Source organism: Chiloscyllium punctatum, chromosome 12 (genome assembly GCF_047496795.1).
Source record: "Chiloscyllium punctatum isolate Juve2018m chromosome 12, sChiPun1.3, whole genome shotgun sequence".
In the NCBI taxonomy this organism is placed as follows: domain Eukaryota; kingdom Metazoa; phylum Chordata; class Chondrichthyes; order Orectolobiformes; family Hemiscylliidae; genus Chiloscyllium; species Chiloscyllium punctatum.
The window spans coordinates 44590074-44602718 of record NC_092750.1 but is presented as its reverse complement, the minus strand read 5'-3'; the positions used below and the strand labels follow the sequence as shown (position 1 = coordinate 44602718).

The 12645-nt window shown below is 38.8% G+C and overlaps 1 protein-coding gene across 3 annotated transcripts in view; it reads right to left on the bottom strand.

The window, feature by feature from the left end:
- slc25a26 (solute carrier family 25 member 26) overlaps window positions 1-12645 on the bottom strand; it is a 198246-nt gene that overhangs the window by 167343 nt on the left and 18258 nt on the right. The gene's annotated exons all lie outside the window — the stretch shown is intronic.

Here is a 12645-nt window from a genome sequence, read left to right as displayed (position 1 = left end):
GAATGGGAAAATGGCAGAACAATGGTGTGTCTAACTGTCAAACTGGAAAGAACAGAGAGTTCCATTGGTGTATAGGGAGGGGAGATAGGACATGGTGACACAGAATGCAACAAGTAAAGCTAAAAGAAAGGAATGGGAGTGGATTCACTTCTGAATGTGTTGAACTCAATATTAAGTCCAGAAGGTTGTAAAGTGCTTAGTGTGAAGATGAGATGTTGTTCCTCTAGTTTGCGCTGTGATTCATATGCTCACTGTCTGTCCTCGGCATTCTGCAGTGCTCAAGCACAAACTGGAAGAACAACTACTCATCTTCAGGCGAAGCACTTTACAACTTTCTGGACGTAATATTGAGTTCAAGACCTGTCAACTGGTGAACTTACACCCACTCCTTACCTTTCTTTTAGCTTTACTTGTTACATGCTTTATTCCTGATGAAGGGCTTTTGCCCGAAACGTTGATTTCGCTGCTCGTTGGATGCTGCCTGAACTGCTGTGCTCTTCCAGCACCACTAATCCAGTATTACATTCTGTGGTATCTCCACCTCCCCCCACCCCCCAAAAACTCCACCCCACTTCACCCCCTCCACCTTGGGCATCAACTAAAATAAAAGATAAAGAACAGGAGGAATCCACAGACTGGGAGAAATAAAATAAAACAGACTTATGAAAGGAAGTAAGTGCAGAAAGAAAGCAAATGCAGGAAAAAGACTGAGGTACATAATTAACAGGGAGAGAGATAGCTAGAGAGGGAGAGTGGGAGAGAGGGAGAGAGAAATAGTGAAAATGTGAGACATTAAGAGTAATAGCAGGTCTTTGATGAGAGGTACAGGTGATTCGGACTGAAAATGGTGAGATACTCAAGAAGAATCCAAGATACAAACAAAATTGAAAAATAAATCTAAGGGAAGAACCAACTAGGTTCAAGGTTTAAAAATGATGACGGAGACACTAATAAGATTAAAGACAGAAAAACAAGCAAAACCTATAGTTTTCTGCCCCAGGGAATTAAAAGACAATTTGTTGCCTAACAATTCATGCTCTTCCAAAACATTCTGTCCAGGAATTGGAATCTTGGAGTGAAATACTGACAAAGTCACAATATTATTTAAGAAGGATGGGGAGATAGACGAAAAGTCTTTAATTTTCCAGTACATCAACAATTATGGGGGAATTTACTACAGCTTGCAATTAGGTACACAATGAGTCAGATTTTGGGAAGTACGAGCTGATCAGACTGCCAGCACGGATGTCATATCAAGTCATGTTTAACAAACCTAGCTGAATGTTTTCTTTACAAGTACCACCCAACATGCCAGATAAGAATATATCTGGATGTTACTATTTAGGTCGCCCATAGAGAGTCAACAAAATTCCACAAAGGACAGCATATCAATTTGGAGAAAATATCATGGTTTGGACAGGATATTAGTTTGCAGGGTGGAGGGATAATAGGTATAGACATTTCCAGGCAAGATGCAACTAGGATGTACTGGGATCTGAGCCTTTCACTACATTCGTGTAAATGACTTCACACAAATTATTTGAATGAAGCAAGTGTGCACATCTAAGTTTGCTGACATTATATTTGGCGTGATAATAAGCAGTGTAGATGGGATAAGAAAATTGTGAAGGGTTATTGATAGATTTCACTTAGAATGTAAATCTTTAACAGACAGAGTTCAATGTGGAAAATGTAATGCTTCTATATCAGGTCTAAGAAAGATAGGTCAATGCATTTTCTAAGTGGTGAGAAGTTAGGAATTGTCAATGATATAAACACAAAAATGTCTCATTATTGAAGTATTAACAGCTACTGACCAAGTACAGAATTACATCCGAGGGGGGATTGGAAGGATAGCCTTTTGCTATAGCTGGACCAGATTCTTGACCAACATACTGCACAAGGCCAAAAATTCTTTGCAAAGAAAAATAAATCTAAGGGAGCTTTGCTCAAGCTCCAAAATCTTTGCTGCAATGTCAAATAGCCCTTTGTGAAACACCTTCATCAGTTCAATACTGGATAACTATTATCAGTAGCTTTGGGCATTAATAACTGGTAACACACAATTACAAATAATCAAGTTAATAGAAAAAAACTAATGGCTCTGTATCAGAATGTGCACAGCATTCATAAAGTAAACAAATTGACAGTAAACATTTAAGTGAATAAATACAATCTGAAGATCCTATAGTTGCAATGGAGACACGACTTCAGGATTACAAGGACTGGGTCCCAAATATTGAAAGATTTATAACATTCAAGAATGATAGAAAATAATTGAAAGATGGAGGGGTACCATTGTTAATCATTTAAAAAAAAGGCCAATGCAAGCTCAAGATAAAGCACCAACTTTTTACTTTAGTGCTTTATAACCTTTCAGACTCAACACAAGAGTTAAGTAATTTAACTTGTGACCATTCCTCCAATTTCTTCTCCCCCAGACAGCAGATGCTGATAATGGTTCTGCAGTTGCCTTTTGTACATCCTCTGACCCCATCTTTTATTTCTTTACCTGGCCAATTACTGCTTCATCATGCCTTGCACCATCACTTTTGTTACTAAATTACTCACACCTTTCAGAGATCTTCACTGTTTGCTTTTGCCTCTTCTTGCCTCTACACATTTCCAATGAAGTTTCTAGACTCTCTAATATGTTCATAAAAAAAGACCTCAAGCTTCCAGTTGTGTGCCAACTGAACATACCACTGTGTATGTTCCCATGCCAACATTTCTGTCTCCAGCCTCCTGCAATGCTCCAGTAAGACTCAACACGAGCTGGAGGAACGAACACCTCTTCTTCCATCTAGGCTTATAGCCTCAACATTGAGTTTAACAATTTCAGAAAGCGAGATTCTCCCTTTTTTGTTCTCTTCCTCACACTCCTAAGTTCTGCTTGAACAAGCTGCTCCCAGCACAGCCAATCTGTTTTCAAATGTTTACACTTAGTGGTAGCACCACAACTAGGTATTATCTCATTATCAGTAATCTTTCTCTAACTATTCCCTTTTTTCCCTCTTTCCCTGGGTGCTATCTCCACATACTCTATTTTCTCTCTTCCTGCCTCTCCCCCTCCAAACCTTTTCCTTTCACAACCCCAAAATACTCCTGCAATCATCAGCACTACAAATACCCCTTTCCCAGTTCATGAGAAAGGGTCGCTGGACTCAAAACATTAATTCTGCTCTTCTCTCTACAGACCTTACCAGGCCTGCTGAGTTTCTCCAGCACTTTCTGCTTCTACAAATGTTCCATGCCTTTGCCATTTTAGTCCGTCACAAGCCAGGGACTCCCTCGAGTTGCTGAGAATATTTGAGCTCTTTAGGGATGTTGTGATGATAGTGCTAAAGGGTTCCAGCTGTGACCAATTACAGCAGTAGCTTCACGAGTTAGACATACAAACAATGTGCTCTGCCCAGTGGACCTGGGTTTCAGTATTTAGTGCCTCAATGCTGGGCACGTTGACTTGGCATGTTTGACTGCCTTTCTTATTTGGAGAATCTTGCAGAGGTACTAGTGGTCATACTCCTCCAGTGTTGTGAGGTCACAATACTCAACGGAATCTTAACTGCACTGAAAAATTGGCTTTCCTTCAGTTCTACTGAAACATGGCCTTGAGGCATGTGCCAGCTCAAAGGAGGTTAATGGCAAGACACAAAAAAGAATACTGGACCCACCTGCAAGGAACAAACAAACAAAGTATTAAAGATGTACTATCCAGGGATCACAGAACATAAAATGTTTTGAAGTAATGTGAAATGGCACCATAGGGGTCCAGGGAATCTCTAAATTAGGATGTATGTTATAAACACCGATTGATGCTGACTCTTTAACATTGTACCATTATCTGAAGTTCCTGGGCATCAAAACATGCCAATTTTATTCAATCATAGACTTTTCAATATGGAAACTCCAAATGTATATTGAAAAAAGAAATCACCTGACATAATATGATAACACAACGAAAGCAGCAGGTTGACAACTTTATCAATTTCCTTACCAAAATCAAAGAAACCTTATATGGCTTCAGCATCTTGCTAAACATGACTTGAGGGACAAAGAGAAAATTGGAGTCAAGACAATAGTCAAATCAGCCATGATCTTACAATTAATGGAGGAGCAGGCTGAAGCGTCTATTGCTATTTCTTATGTTGTGTTCTCAGGATTTTCAGCAGAGGATCTGTTTCCTGTGCCAGAGGGAACTGATCCAGAATCTTTTCCCGGTACATCCTTAACTGATGTTCCTCCCAAAAAGGTTGGGAGTCAATTTTGCAAACAAAGAAGCCTACTTTGAGAACACAGATCATGCAATAGATGTCAGAGTCCACAATTAGCATTTTTTATAAAAGGATAAAGTGGCAATTAACACTCGACTATTAGAGCAATTGAGGTTGCTAAAAACTGCTAAATGGATGTTGCTATCCTGAGTTTGTCCACAGATATCCCAGACTAATACTCAATTAATAAAAATGACAATAGAATCTGCAGGCACTGCTACCCTATTTAGAGTGCTGATTAAAAGGAAACAGTGGGAACTAAGAAAATAGTGACTTTCACAAACCCAATACTCTCAGTCTCCTTAAAGCAATAACAAATCTCTGTTGACATGCCAGCCTCTAAGCAAGACCCTGTGGAAGAACCACCTAGTTGACAGTATTGAACATGCCGGGGTTGCAATACCACACACTTGGACGCTTTATTGTTAAAAGGATTTTTCGTAACTCATTTATCATCTTCTAACTTGTCAATGGTCGTAGACTTGACAGAGAAGGAAACTAAGTTCATAAGTAAAATATAGTTCATAGAATTAATTGACCAAAAATATAACAATACAATACCACAAACTTGATATCCAAAATTAATTAAATTCAACCCAGAAAATCCGTTTAATTCCAAACAACTTAAATACTAACATACGCTTCAGCTGTAAAACAAAACTCAAAAACCTCTATAAACATTTTTGTTGCATGTTTCTGGATCACATACAGTTAAAACTGCAATAAATTGATGCAGAACAATCTGGTTTCCTATTCAAGGATAGGACATGTCAGAAATCAAAATAAAATTGCTGTGGCAAGACTGACCCCTTCAGGCTGGAAATAGATAATGCTAGACTGCAAACTCTCCATGGTATATTTATATATTTTAAAATAAACTCTACTTAATATATGTAATAGAAATAATCATTAAAGCAGGCTGTGCTCTTTTTCATAAGTTCCATTTAAATACTCGACATATGAACTGTGAATCATATTTCAGAGCATTAGTAATCTTGGAACATTTCATGAAATTGTCCACATCAAAATGTTCAGATTTGTCGAATAAATCTCATTTTGATTATTAAAACCATATTCTATCATGACTTATGATATCAAGCTCAATAGATGATTATCTGTTTTCAGAGGTACAATATGTTTCTACATATTATTTTGGTAGAATAAAACTGGTCTTATTTCCTCCCTGCGCTGTTTTGATGCAGCTCATGTGTGGGTTGCTGACAGATCCTAATTTTCAGGTTTCAGCCCCTAATTGGATGATAAATTTGCTAGCTGTATTGAAGGGTTTCAGCCTCCATTCATCTTTATTTACAGACAATTTCAACTCCAGGTTTAATTAGAGATTTGCCATGTTATGACCACAAAATTCAGCTGCATTTCACAGCAGGTCTTTATGGCAGCAATCTCATTTCCTGGGCAACCATTAGGTTAAGTTAAATCAGACTGGTGTTTCAGGGTGACCAAGCACAACAGCAACTACAATTCAAAGGACATATTTGACATTTTACAGAAACATTGAAGAAAGCAATCAACATTTTAAAGCAGATGAAAACAGTACGCCTTCTGAATAATGCCATTTTGCAAAGGCAGATGAAAAAAAAGGGAAACGGCACAACATGCAAGGTTACAGGATATCGAATTTCAATGAAAAAATGTTTCTTTTCACCAGCACTGAGACTTTTCAAAGTTATTTGTTTCTTGTAGTACATGAAAAATTGATTTTTTTTTTCCCCACAGGAGATGGATGTCATTGACAAGGACAGTATTTATTGTCCCACCCAAATCACCCGAGCAGCTTTAGTGAGCCACCTCCTCAGAAATGTTGCAATTCATCAGATGCAGATACAGCCAGTGTTGGTGGGAAGGGGGTTTCTCAGCAACCGTGTTAAAACCAATGATGTAGTTCCAAGTCAGGACAGCATCCAACTAGGAGGGAAATGACAGTTGGTGATATTCCCAAACATCTGCCACCCTTGTCTTCCTCAGTGGCACAGGCCTAGGGATTGCAAGGCACTGATCAAAGAACCTTGGTGAGTTGCTGCAGTTCATTTGCTACATAATACACACTGATACGTCGGCGGTGTGGAAACGAACATTCAAGGTGGTGGATGAGGTGTTGTTCATGTGGGATGCTTTGTCATGGAAGTGTTATGCTTCTTAATTTGCTGGAGCTGCACTCATCAAATCTACACCTTATAAATGAAACCTGAAAATTAGGATCTGTCAACAACCCACATGAGCTGCATCAAACACACCACAGGGGGGAAATAAGACCAGTTTTATTCTACCAAAACAACATGTAGAACCACACTGTACCTCTGAAAACAGGTAATTAGCTTGATATCATAAGTCATGATAGGATATGGTTTTTAATCATCAAAATGAGATTTTAATCAATAAATCTGAACATTTTGATATGGGCAGACAAATGGCTTTGGGGAGATGGGGGCAAATTATTCACCACACAATTCACAGCTTTTGGCTTGTCCTGGAGCCATAATATTTATCTGGCCAGGCCAGTCCAGTCCAATCCAGTTTCTGGTCAACAGCATTCCCCAGGATGTTGATATTGGGGTTACAGCAATGGTAAATGCCATCAAATAGAGTCATAGAGATGTACAGCATGGAAACAGACCCTTCGGTCCAACTCGTCCATGAAGATCAGATATCCCAACCCAATCTAGTCCCACCTGCCAGCACCCAGCCCATATCCCTCCAAACCCTTCCTATTCATATACACATCCAAATGCCTCTTTAAATGTTGCAATTGTACCAGCCTCCACCACTTCCTCTGGCAGCTCAATCCATACCTGGAACACCCTCGGTGAGAAAAAGTTGCACCTTAAGCCTCTTTTATATCTCTTCTCTCTCACCCTAAACCTATGTTCTCTAGTTCTGGACTCCCTGATCCCAAGGAAAAGACTTTGCCTATTTGCCCTAAGGTAGTTAACGAGCCTCTTGTTCAAGATGGTCATTGCCAGCCATTTGCACTGTGTAAATTTGCTTGCAAGTTATCACCCCAAACCGAATGCTGTCCAGATCTTTCCACTAACGGACACAAACACTTGGATATCTGAGAAGTCACAAATGGTGGTGGACATCATGCAGTCATCAGCATGCATTCCTACTTCTGACCACATGATGGACCGAAGATCATTGATAAAGTAGCTGAGAATGGTTGTGCCTAAGACAGGAACTTGAGGAACACCTGTATTAATGCCCTGAGTAGAAGTGCCTTCATTTCAATAACCGAGAGGTCAATATCAGGTGAAATACCAGGCAGGAGAGAGGGAAAAACATCAATTCGGAGACCCCCCACTTGCTAAAAGAAATTGGTTACAAGGAGAAAAGCCATTTTTGAAATGAATAGGAAAAGGATGAGGGAGAAAGGAAACAATCCTTCTTAACCCTCCTTTAATTTTCCCTCCAAAATAAACACAATGCAACAGAATGTGAGAAAATATATTTTTCAGGTAAAAGATGGAAGCAACATGAATATTTTTTGGATATTCCAGCTCAGGTATAGTGCAAAGATTACACACTCCTAACAGGCATATTAAATCATTGAATCCCTATGGTATGGAAGCAGGCCATTCAGCCCATTGAGTCCACATTGACCCTCCGAAGAGCGTCCCATGCAGATCCACTCCTCTCCCCTATCCCTGTAACTCTGTATTCCCATGGTTAGTCTACCTGAATACTATGGGGAATTTAGTAAAGCCAATCCACCTAACCTGCATATCTTTGGAACGTGGCAAGAAACCAGAGCACTCAGAGGAAACCGATGCAGAGACATCAGGAGAATGTCCAAACTCCACACAAACGGTCACTTGAGGGTGAAATCAAATCCTGGTGCTGTGAGTCTGCAGTGCTAACCACTGAGCCACCTATATCCAGTGTCAGAATCAAACCTTAATTCATTCAACTTTCTTTAGTCATCACCTCCATTGTCTTACTGGGATAACAGATGTAAGAAAAAGTATTACAAATCTAGGGCAATGTTGTGATACAATCAGATGCATGGGAAATTGATAGGCACAAGAACTGCATGAACACCAGAGGATACTTTCATTCTGGATTTGTACACTCTGTTTAAGACCAAGGCGGAGATCAGGAAAAAAATGAAAGGTAAATCTCAGCCATTTTTTTACCAGTCTAAAAAGGTTCATAATTTAATATTTCATTCCAAATTACTATTTCTTAAAATAGATAAAGTATGGTGAATTCCAGCTTACCTATATTGCTGAAATCTACAATCCCAATGAGGAGAGTTGCCCAAACCAATTTTTCAAAACAAATATGTTTCACAACTTGAGATTTTTTTGGAAGACATTCCTTAAGCAATTCAACAATCAAGATTTATGCAGAAATTACTCCACTGTGGACTACTTTGAGAGATACACAGAGGCTAGCTAAAAACACTTTGTTTCTTCACAACAAAATGTCTTTATAACCTTGGGATTTCCTAAAGGTTACCATAACCAAACTACTTTTGCAGAATGCAGTCATTGTTGAAGATACAAGGCAACAGCCTCAAGGCAATAGTAAAAGAACGCAGAACGTCAACTTGCAGAAATGGGACTGAACTTTGGAGGCTGAATAAAAATGTTGAACCAGAGGAAAAGCCAATGTTGCAAACATTCAACTTGAGACACTGTAGTCTCCCTTTCAAAAGAACACACACTACATTTATTTTCCTCACTCTGTACACATAATCATTTCAATTTTGATAAACTGGCCCAGAGGGGTGGGATAGCTTAAGGGTATGTAGACTGCTATATGTCAGCAAATTCAAGATGTCAGGGGGTGCACAAACTAGCTTGACGATCTTGAATACAGGGCCTGTCACAGGCTAGCCATCATGAAATCAAGGAAAACGTCAAACTTCCTGCTGCAAAATCACTGTTTGAAAACCCTTGTTCAATCAGATGTAAGTGCTTTTAATGGTGAAGGGACTAAATCTAATGAACATGGATTGCTGATAAGTGATTAAACTTTTTTTTTTAATAGGGAGGTTTTTTTCACAATGTTTTTCAACTTTCCATATTCACCTCACTTATATATAAAAGGCCTAATCTTTAATATGCTGCCTGTAAAAATATTAAAGCGATTGTTATTGCTTTCAGTTTCCTGTTTTAGTCAGTGTAAAAATCTTATTTTGGCATTGAGTCCTTGGGAGAGCCTGAAAACAACATGGCTGCTCTACACTGTGAATGCCCAGTATTGAACACTACAATCTGTTGCTGTACCACTGTGTACCATTCTCTCAGTGAGGCTCACATCCTGGTCAACAGCTAGTGCCCTTGCTTTGCCACTAACCACAAGCCTCAGATCAGAAACTGTCAATGATACGGCAGTGAAGTCAATCTTCAAGTAATTTTATCTTATTTAAAGTCTATAGAAAGGTTGACACAGAATTTTTCCCGGTTATAAACGCCTCTCCACAGTGACACAGAAATTTGACTCTATTTGCACTACTTGCCATGATTGTCAGCAATGAAGCCCATTGAAGAAATCCATCTGAGTCCAGTGCACAAGACAGCAATGCAAAGTTACATGTAGTTTTTGTTTGTACTAAGCCACATTTCTTCACTTACAGTGTACTAACATCAACAGTGCACTGCAACAGATGCATCACCTGCTATTGGAAATGAGAACCTGGTTTTCACTATGTCTCTGCACCTTCATCAATTCTAACATTAAAGTTCTATCTTAGGTTCAATGTATAGTCCACCCTTCCTTCCCCGGCAGGAAGCACTGGCATAAACTCCTCCTTAAAATCTTAGCTTTAATACTTTGAAGACATAATTCATAATCTAGTTCTAATAGTTATGTAACATGAAATCATGCAGTCTTATTTTTAAACATGCTATGGTTTTCCATTCTATTAGTGATCTGTTCCATGATTCATTATCCCCTTACTAAGGAATGCTTCCTGTAGTGTGAACAGTAACGCATGGGAATAATGGGGCATATAGCCATAGAGGTCTACAGAATGGATACAGGTCCTTCTGCCCAACTTGCCCATATTACCCAGCTTTTACAATTTAAACTAGCCCCATTTCCATATCCCTCCAAACTTATCCCATCCATGTATCTGTCTAAATGTTTCTTAAATGACAAAATTTTCTTGTCTTCCACCACTACCTCTGGCAGGCCATTCCAAACAATTAGCACCCTCTGTATGAAAATTTTGCCCCGGACCCTCTTGTATTTCTCCCCCTCACCTTGAACTTATGCCGTCTAGCTTTAGACTCCTCTATCATGTATCGGTTCCAAATCTCAGCTGTACTATAAATCTACATATGCTCAACACAAATCTACATAATCAGAACACATTTTTCCTATAGGGTGTTTTGGTGAGTTATTTTCTCCCTATGTGTTTTATAACTTTGGTCAAAAGTCACACAACACCAAGTTACAGTCCATAAGGTTTATTTGAAATCACAAGCTTTCAGAACACTGCCTCTTCAACAGGTGACTTATTTTACTGTGTAGTTTTTAACTTTTGATTTACTATTGTAAATAGTCCCAGTTCAACAGATGTTGTTTACAAAAAACAAGTGTTAACATGGCTTTGTTATTGCCAGTGTTAACCATTTCCTCATAGAGCAGTGAGTAACAGATTTATTTCTGATTTATTTCTCAAAAGCTAGCAGCTGGATCACAGAATATGCTCGTGGCAACATGTTAATTTTCACCCTGCGTTTGGACCGAACGGGGAGTGCAGAATCATTTGAAGTCTTTTTCTCTCAAAGCAGATGTTCAACTGTGGAGGAGGTACATTTGAATACACAACACTACATTAACCAACTACTTCTTTATCTCAACACAGAAAAATGACAAACTTAAAACTACTAGTAATTTTTACCACAATTAAATGCAAGAGCCAGTGTAAAATTACATTCCACACATTCCTGTTCTTAACCTGTCATCCCAAGGAGAATGAAAAGAGAGCAACGTGGTCCCTTCAGTTATATCTCAGTTTCACATCACATGAAAGCTTCAGCTTGTTCAAGTAAACAATTGAACGGCACTAATCGTTATTTTACTTGCAAGCAAAATAAATAATGTTTCAATCAAGGTAAAATAGCAATAATGGTTATCAAAATAATTCTCATTGAAATGAGAATTTCTGATGTTAAACGCAATACACTAGGCTCCATTGCCTTTCACATCTTCTGAACAAAACAATTAATCTGAAATAATATTAAGAAATGCTGTTGCTTCAAGAAGGTATCCTCAAGGTACAGATCACATAATATGGCTTCCTTGTACTTGTACCTTAAAAGCAATCCTTTTGTGTTCAAGATCAACAAATGGTAAAAGGATGTTGAATCATAAAAATGCTGATTTGGCTGTACAATCTTCTACAGGCACAGAATTTTGATGACAGTCATCTTTTCCAGTGACCCCATCTAAAGAATTGCTGACGATCATCAGTACAATCATTTTTCTCATCAGTCTTAAAAAGATAACACTAATAATTTAAAATTTGACCAGGTATGTCCATATATGTAGTGAATAATCTCCTCTCAGATGGTAGCGCTTCACATCACATAAATTATTTCATGTCATGTTGTAGGTTAAGATGACTACCCCCAGTGTAAAGACTCCAGATCAGAGAAGCTCTTGATAACTTATGTTTAAATATTCTGTATGCTTTTTGGTATTTATTACAGGTGTGCAAGGATTTTAAATCATGTCCTTTGGGACCACCCCTATGTCTGTAACCTATATCATTAACTGCTTCAACACAAAACTCTCATCAGCTAACCGAGGGAAAAAAGGCACTTAACACAACAATTACAATTGACTGAGCACATTACATTAAGGCTGCCTAATTAGAAGCTATTCTACATGCACTGAAAATGATGCTAAAGTCATAACTTCTCATAACTTGACTTTTTTTTTAAAAATTGGGATTCACAATTATTTAAATCGATGGATGCATCAAAATTTGCTTCAGGTCACTACCTCAGGGCCTAAAAAGTCTGTATTCAAGTCCAAACTACACAGAGGTGTGTCAAAACATGTCCAAGCAAGTTCACAAACTTTGTTTTTTCACAAAAGCTATATAGTAGACCATAAGACATAGGAATGGAAGTAAGGCCATTCGGCCCATCGAGTCCACTCCGCCATTCAATCATGGCTGATGCGCATTTCAGCTCCACTTGCCAGCGTTCTCCCCGTAGCCCTTAATTCCTCTAGACAACAAGAACCTATCAATCTCGGCCTTGAAGACATTTAGCGTCCCGGCTTCCACTGCACTCCGTGGCAATGAATTCCACAGGCCCACCACTCTCTGGCTGAAGAAATGTCTCCGCATTTCCGTTCTGAAATGACCCCCTCTAATTCTAAGGCTGTGTCC